Source organism: Amblyomma maculatum, chromosome 8, assembly GCF_055883805.1.
Source record: "Amblyomma maculatum isolate TAMU_Amacu chromosome 8, ASM5588380v1, whole genome shotgun sequence".
Taxonomy (NCBI): domain Eukaryota; kingdom Metazoa; phylum Arthropoda; class Arachnida; order Ixodida; family Ixodidae; genus Amblyomma; species Amblyomma maculatum.
In genome coordinates, this window is record NC_139351.1 from 63,331,549 (window position 1) to 63,338,367 (window position 6,819).

The window sequence follows — 6,819 nt, forward strand, 5'->3', positions numbered from 1 at the left end:
CACTCACTGGTTGTTATATCACGGCCATCCCGCCAAGCTCACTGGCCATCCAATATCTTGTATCCATGCTTATTCACTGGATATTCACAACTGGCATCCAGCCAGATTTATCGGCTACCCAATATTTCCAATCCAATCTTGCCCAGTGGTTTTGCATTATTGGCATCCAGCCAGAGCAATTGGCAATCCGGCTAGTTGCTTTTTCGTGCTATGACTAATAGGCACCTGCAAAGCCATACCCTAATTATGCAGTGAAGATATTTTTCATGCAGCTTTTCATTTAAATAAAGCATGCTGAGAATATCCATGCACAGAAAATAATACAGCTGAAAGGTTCACTGCATGGTGATTTATTAGGTGTGCACGTGTTACAGGGCATGGAAACATTTAGGCAGAACTCTTAGACTTCAGTGCTCCTCCTGTCTTTGCGTCCCTTGGCAAGGTGTTCTCAGGTCCCAGGTTGGAGGAAGGCGCTGCGTTCATCGCAGCTTCTTTTGTGGTCGGTTGTAGGGGCAGCAGCTCCATGCAGCCTTGAAAGATATGGACTTGAGCAGCGTGCATAACAATGTATTTCCTTTCGCAGATGGCACCTGGAAATAAAAGCAACATTCATAAATCCCATTAAGACAGAAAACTTTTGGAAAGTGGAAGTGCAGCTAGACCGTGGAGTAAAAATGCAAAATAAAGCACTACCTGTTGGCCCTCAGGCAACTTTCTTGTCTGATTTACTCAGGTTGAAATAAGCTGCATGCTCAGTGAGGCCGGCCATATTAACTTGGTTAGATTGGTTGCGACATCTGACAGTGCACGGCTTCCCACGTGGATGCGTTGTTGATGCTGGAAACATAAAACAAAATGACATTTGCCGTTATCTATTCGTTAAACGGTAGTCAGTGCTTGCCCCCTTATACTTGTAGTGCCTTTGTGATCGAACACCTGTAGAAGAAAGACGTCGTCATAACTGGAAGCGTCAAATCAATAGCTTTCCTTTGAGTAGATTGCCGCAAGAACTAAAAAGTAACTACAAAGGAAAAAACAGACACAAAAAATGGCAGTCGCACTCCGACCGCGGCTACTAAATTTAGTGTGCACCGCATCATTACTGCAAACAGATCGTTTTAAAAGTTGTCAAAGCTGCAGCCAAAACAACGTACGACACAGATGCTTTGGGGTTTGTATGATACACTCGAACTGAAAAAAAATAAAGAAATCCGTAACTTAGCATCACGTTTGTTGTGGGAACAACTTTGTACGTGTGGTAAAGTATAAGAACTATGGTAGCAACTGTAAATAACCTATTTTAAGCGGCTATTTTATGACACTTCTACTACTCGGAATTAGCGCAAGAGAAAGATCAAACACGTGAATAAGCTACGCGTCGTTTAGACCATTCCAATAGCGCATTCATAACGGCAAATTACAATATTAAATATTCGCTCGCAACTAAAAATCATGTCCCAGAAAGCTAGACTTAACTCTGAGTTTTGTATACAGTTTGTAAAAGAAACTGACCACTTCAGACACACAACACACGAGCGATGAAGTTGTAACCTGAAAATCACACAAAACACGCGTCATGTTTTACAGGACCACGTTTTTCTTTTGCAATACAAATTGGCCACCTCTGCGCCGTAAATTTTGTCATTGTGACCAGAGTTTATGCATACTAAATAGTGCGCTGAAAATACAGTTCAGAACTGACTGGCGTGGTGCGGTCGAAATAAATGACTTTCCGTTCTCGCAAGCATATCGGTTATTGACATGATGATCAAGGCTGACAACATACTGCACCAAATAATGCAAAAAAAAGTATCTTACCATACGGCTAGCGCAGATTTGCAGACCTCAGTTGCAACAATCCAAAATGAATGCTGCCACGCAAATTACATCCCAGGGATCTGATGCTTTATACACCTGGTAAGAAAAAGTAGCGATCTTACAAGGAGACAAAGCAAGAAATAATCTCAGAGAGCTCAGTTGTGAACAAACAACTTAAAATGCTGGTGGTACTCACAAATATCCTCTTTCAGGCATGGCCATTAAGACGAATCGAAATATCCTCTTTCAGGCATGGCCATTAAGACGAATCGGAACTTTCACAAGGCTTGGTTTTTCGGTTCTGCTGTCCAAAGCTGCGGGAGCTCGAGCGGGTGGGGACTGTGTGGCCGACCAGACGCCTCTGAATCAGCGGCTTGTGTCGAGTTTTGAGGCACGGTTCGAAGAGGGCAGAAGATGGTTGTGTTTTCTCTCCCTCTTTTTTTTTTTTTGCTTGAGATCTGTCGAAAGAGTAGGCATAAAGCTCGAAAGGGGGTGAGAGAAATGAAACAGGTCCCGCAGGACCACGTGAGCCCAGAAGGCTGCCGGCCAGGAAAGTTGGCGGGAAGGAAGGGAAGAGTGAGGAGGAGTAGAATGGGGGGCATTGTGAGCAACGCCTGCCTAGCCGGGAGGAAAGAGAGGGCAGTGAAGGTCGCTGCCCCTCCGCCATGACTGCTTTACGGGGAGAAAAGGCTACAAGACGGGAAGTTGAAACGGTTTGAGAATTGCTTTAGTCAAGGCCCTCGGGCGGAGAGGCGACAAAAGGACGAGAGAATGAAAAGCATATGTTCTTTGCGCCAAGCGTGCGAGGATGAATGCGCAGTTTTACCCTTGGATTCGCTAAAACAACGAGGAGTGCGTTCGGAACTCATTGGTCGCCTCGACTGTTGGCTCGGTAACATTTTCAGTGGAATGATAATTTCGCTATATTTTTTTTTGTTAATGCAAAATACGTTTTACCTCATAGTTTCAAATAATAATCACATACGTAAAACAATCTTCAGTTTTCACGGATCGTCCTCGGTTCGAACAAATGGACATATCTTTTTTTATTAAAGATGGCACACAGGTCGCTGTTCATGACGGAGTGCTCTTGAAACGTCATCACGCGCAACTGAGCGATTCAACAGCCCGTATACTTGCTGTATTCCTATTAAGGAAAAGAAAAGCGAAAAAGACCATAACTACGAGCACTTCAAGGTTAAAAATTCCCATGTTATTCATTTTTTTTTTCAAATCAGGTGGACATTTAGAGCAAGAAAAAATCCGCGTAGAACTAACCGTGGGCATATCAAGAAATACAAAATACTCGAAGAGCTAAGATCTGAAGAACTAAATTTGCAGTAAAGAAAAAATAGAAAGAAAGCAAGGGTCAACATTGAAACTATATCTACGAACTTGGGACAAGGTTGTCCTCAGAAAGAAGCGCGGTATAATCATCTTTCAGCCCACGGAAGCAGTACTTGTAAAAGCGGCAGAATATTTCACAAAGGAACCCTAATTCTCAATCATGTGTTAAATTCTTCGAGAGTGGTGTTCTCTAAAAATGCCTCAAAACTGCTAAAGTAACGCACTCGCATTACTTTTAATATATATGAATTGCAATTAGCTGCCTGGTTGACATGATGGGATAGAATTATTTAGTTCTCTGAAGAGAAACGCCTTCGGTGCAGTGATTATATGGTTGGATAATAAGGCAATGAATGTTTGAAGAATAGTTTCTGAACAATGTTTAGGAGAGCGCTGTCAAACGCTGGGGTCAAATGCATCATTATGAGCCATATATTACAGCTTTCGAACAAAAATAACTTCCGTAAAGAACATCGTTATTATGCAATTTCAATTTTGTTACCATATATGCTGGCGACACATGTGCGCGCATTCATTACACTGTAGGTAATTGTTTTAAATTTTTATTTTTTTTCCTTTGCCTTGCCCCATGCAGTGCTGTTGGTTTTTTTTTATTATCTTTTACATGTACACTACTTCTTGGCAGTGTGCGATTTACGTCGCATTAGAATACGAACCATTCCAGGACAGTTCAGATTTGTTTTCTTGTCAAGTGAATTAGCTAGACATAACGTAGAATATATGTTGCTTGTATTTTTTCTTTGAGCTGAAATATTTTATGCGCTGCTGCACCGATGGCCAAAGTCGTTCAGGCTTTGTTGCTGAAGCCTGCAGCAGAGCGCAAAAGAGTACAGTACAAATTTGTGTTTAGTAGATATTAGAACTCGAAGGCCCTGAAATAAGCCCAACATATCTGTCTATAAGAACAGCTAGTACTGAGGCGTGATATAGTCGGTGCTTATGCTGAATGCCGGAAACAGCTAGGGTAATGGCGAATCATGCAGTGCGTGTTTGATTGGCTAGCGCGATCGATCTCTCCCACCTCTGCTTAGCTTGAACATGTTGGGTTTCTTTCCATCACGTAAAAAAAAGGCGGAAATAATGATGCTACGCGTGCGTGTTTCCAATCATGGACAAACGTTTATAGGATCTGGATTCACCGGATATATTCGATCGTTTCTGCGTTTACTATCCAAACGTAACCCCTGGTGTTTGTTCAAGCGACACACACGTTCTGGTGCGTTCTTTGCATTTGAGTACCTTGCGTTTCTTGACTGCGCAGGATTTTTTTCGCGGACACGCATCTATTAAACATTTGCTTGTCAGATCAGATGTGTGCTCGAGCGCGCGCATATGCTTGTACTCGTATGCGTATAAATAGGCCCATGGAAAGAAATCCCGTGCGCGAGAGTTGTGCGCGAGATGTGTTCGAGATGTGTGCATGGATATATCTGTTCATCGGATCTGTGCATTGATGTGTCAATCACTTTCAATCATCCTGATTTGACGAGATCAGAAAAACAAATCGTCTCCACCGGGAATCGAATTCCTAGCCTAGTTAACGCTTTAACCAACTGCGCTAAACCCTGGATCGCGAAACTAGCACCATACGTAATTCTCATTGTCTACCGTGAGGATAGCGACGAGAATGACGCTGCAATTAGTGAAAATGACAATGATGACCGAATCAATGGTAATGACGCTGCGTTTAGTTGATAACGATAATGATACGTAATGCACCGTATGCAGTAGCATTAATCTCGCCTTCGCTAATTTCTGCAGTGTAGATTCCACGTGCTGTGAGAATTTTTTCAACACTTGGCTAAAGTTTGGAACGCTATCTGTGTTAGCTACGTCCACGCGTGATCGACATCCGGGCCTCTAGTCTGCAGGAATTGTCTTGAAGATATTATATGCAGAATTTTACATAACAATTAATCGTGCCTAAAGTCGTAAATAAAAGAGTTCTCTACCAAAATTGTCAAGTATAATCGCAGATCATCCACAACAATTAGCGAATCACGAAAAATGTACTCAGAAAAATATATTCTACATTTTTCGTGATGGGCACTTCTGTTCATTTTGTCTGGTCAACTCAATCAAACAATTTTAGGACAATCTATACATTAATCCCAATAAACATTATATATATGGTGGCCCAAATTACGTATGGCATATGAATATCTTCTACAGTTCAACGTAAACTGACGTCCGGGACAGCGAAAAATTTAGTTGCGACGAAATTAGCCCCAACACACTGTCATATTGAGATGCAAGTATTAGAAATGTCTCTGTCGACCAGAGCTGCTTCTACTGTTTTTTTAGCGCCGCCGCAGCCTGAAATGTGCAAAGGTGGCCAGCCATCAAAGCTCGTTAGACAATATCGACCACTAGAAACCATGATATATACAATGTTGGGATGCCATCAAAGCTGATGGGACAATATTGACCAATCTATGTCAAGATATATGCAATGTTGACAAGCCATCCATATTGGCAGAACATTATTGCCCAACCTATGCCATTAGGGTGCAATGCTGGCTAGCCATCACAGTCCATCGAACAATATTGAACAATATAATGCATATGTATACATTGTTGGCAGGCCGCCATGACAGGAGGGTCACTATTGACCAATATATGCCATTATTTAATTATTGCTGACAAGACAACCATAATGGCCGGACAATATTAACCTATTTATGCCATTATATGTGCAATGCTGGCCAGCCATCAGACCTCATTAGGCAATATTGACCGCTATAATACAAGATATATACAATGTTAGGATGCCACCAAAGCTGGTGGGGCAATATTGACCAATGTATGCCAAGATATATTCAATGTTGACGAAGCAACCATAACGGCCGGACAATATTAGCCAAGCTATGCCATGATATGTGCAATGCTGGTCAGCCATCAAGGCTCATTAGACAATATCGACCACTAGAAACCAAGATATTACAATGTTAGGAAGCCGCCAAAGTTGGTTGGACATTATTGACCACTGTATGCCTAGATATATTCAATATTGAGAAGCCGTTGTTATTGACCGGACAATATTTACCAGGTTATACCATGGTGTGGAAGATATCGGCAAACAATTGCAGCTGGTTGGCCAATAATGACCAGGCTGCCTCATTGTGTATACAATAATGGCAAACTGTTCAATATGAATGGGCATTATTGACCGCTCTTAGCCGGTTGAATGCCAATAACGGATATGGGTGAAGTTCACTGGGCCAATAATGATTATGGTATAGCGTGGCTGCACATTATTGGTAGCTCAATGGCACCATTGGGCCACTTGTGGGCCAGTAATCCCCAATCAATCCCCATTATTGGGCCGATGAAATGTGCTGCCTGGGAAGCTGCCCACACTCGCCATTTGGGTACAGCGGTCTCTCGTTGCTCATCAGCTGAAAGCCTGCGAACGGCTACTAATTCGCTGATGCGTATGGCTGGTAGGTTGCCTACATTAACATCTGACAGGTCTACATCGAGAGTCAACTTTATCTCGGCAACCTCGCGGTAGAAAGGCAGAGGTCTGTCCGCTTGTGGACCGAGGCATTGTTCGGCTGTAAGCACACGACGCGCCGTGCTCATCCAGTACCTGGTGAGCGAGCGACCAGGGCAAGACTCGTCAGCTAATAG

General features: G+C 42.7%; 1 long non-coding RNA gene across 1 annotated transcript; it reads right to left on the reverse strand.

The window, feature by feature from the left end:
* Positions 1-294: 294 nt before the first annotated feature.
* On the reverse strand, positions 295-6,455 carry LOC146181292 (uncharacterized). The gene is made up of 4 exons (XR_014700193.1): positions 2,015-6,455; positions 1,819-1,914; positions 694-837; positions 295-590 (listed from the first exon to the last, which is right to left on the reverse strand). It is a non-coding gene; the product is annotated as an uncharacterized LOC146181292 (long non-coding RNA).
* Between the last annotated feature and the right edge of the window lie 364 nt (positions 6,456-6,819).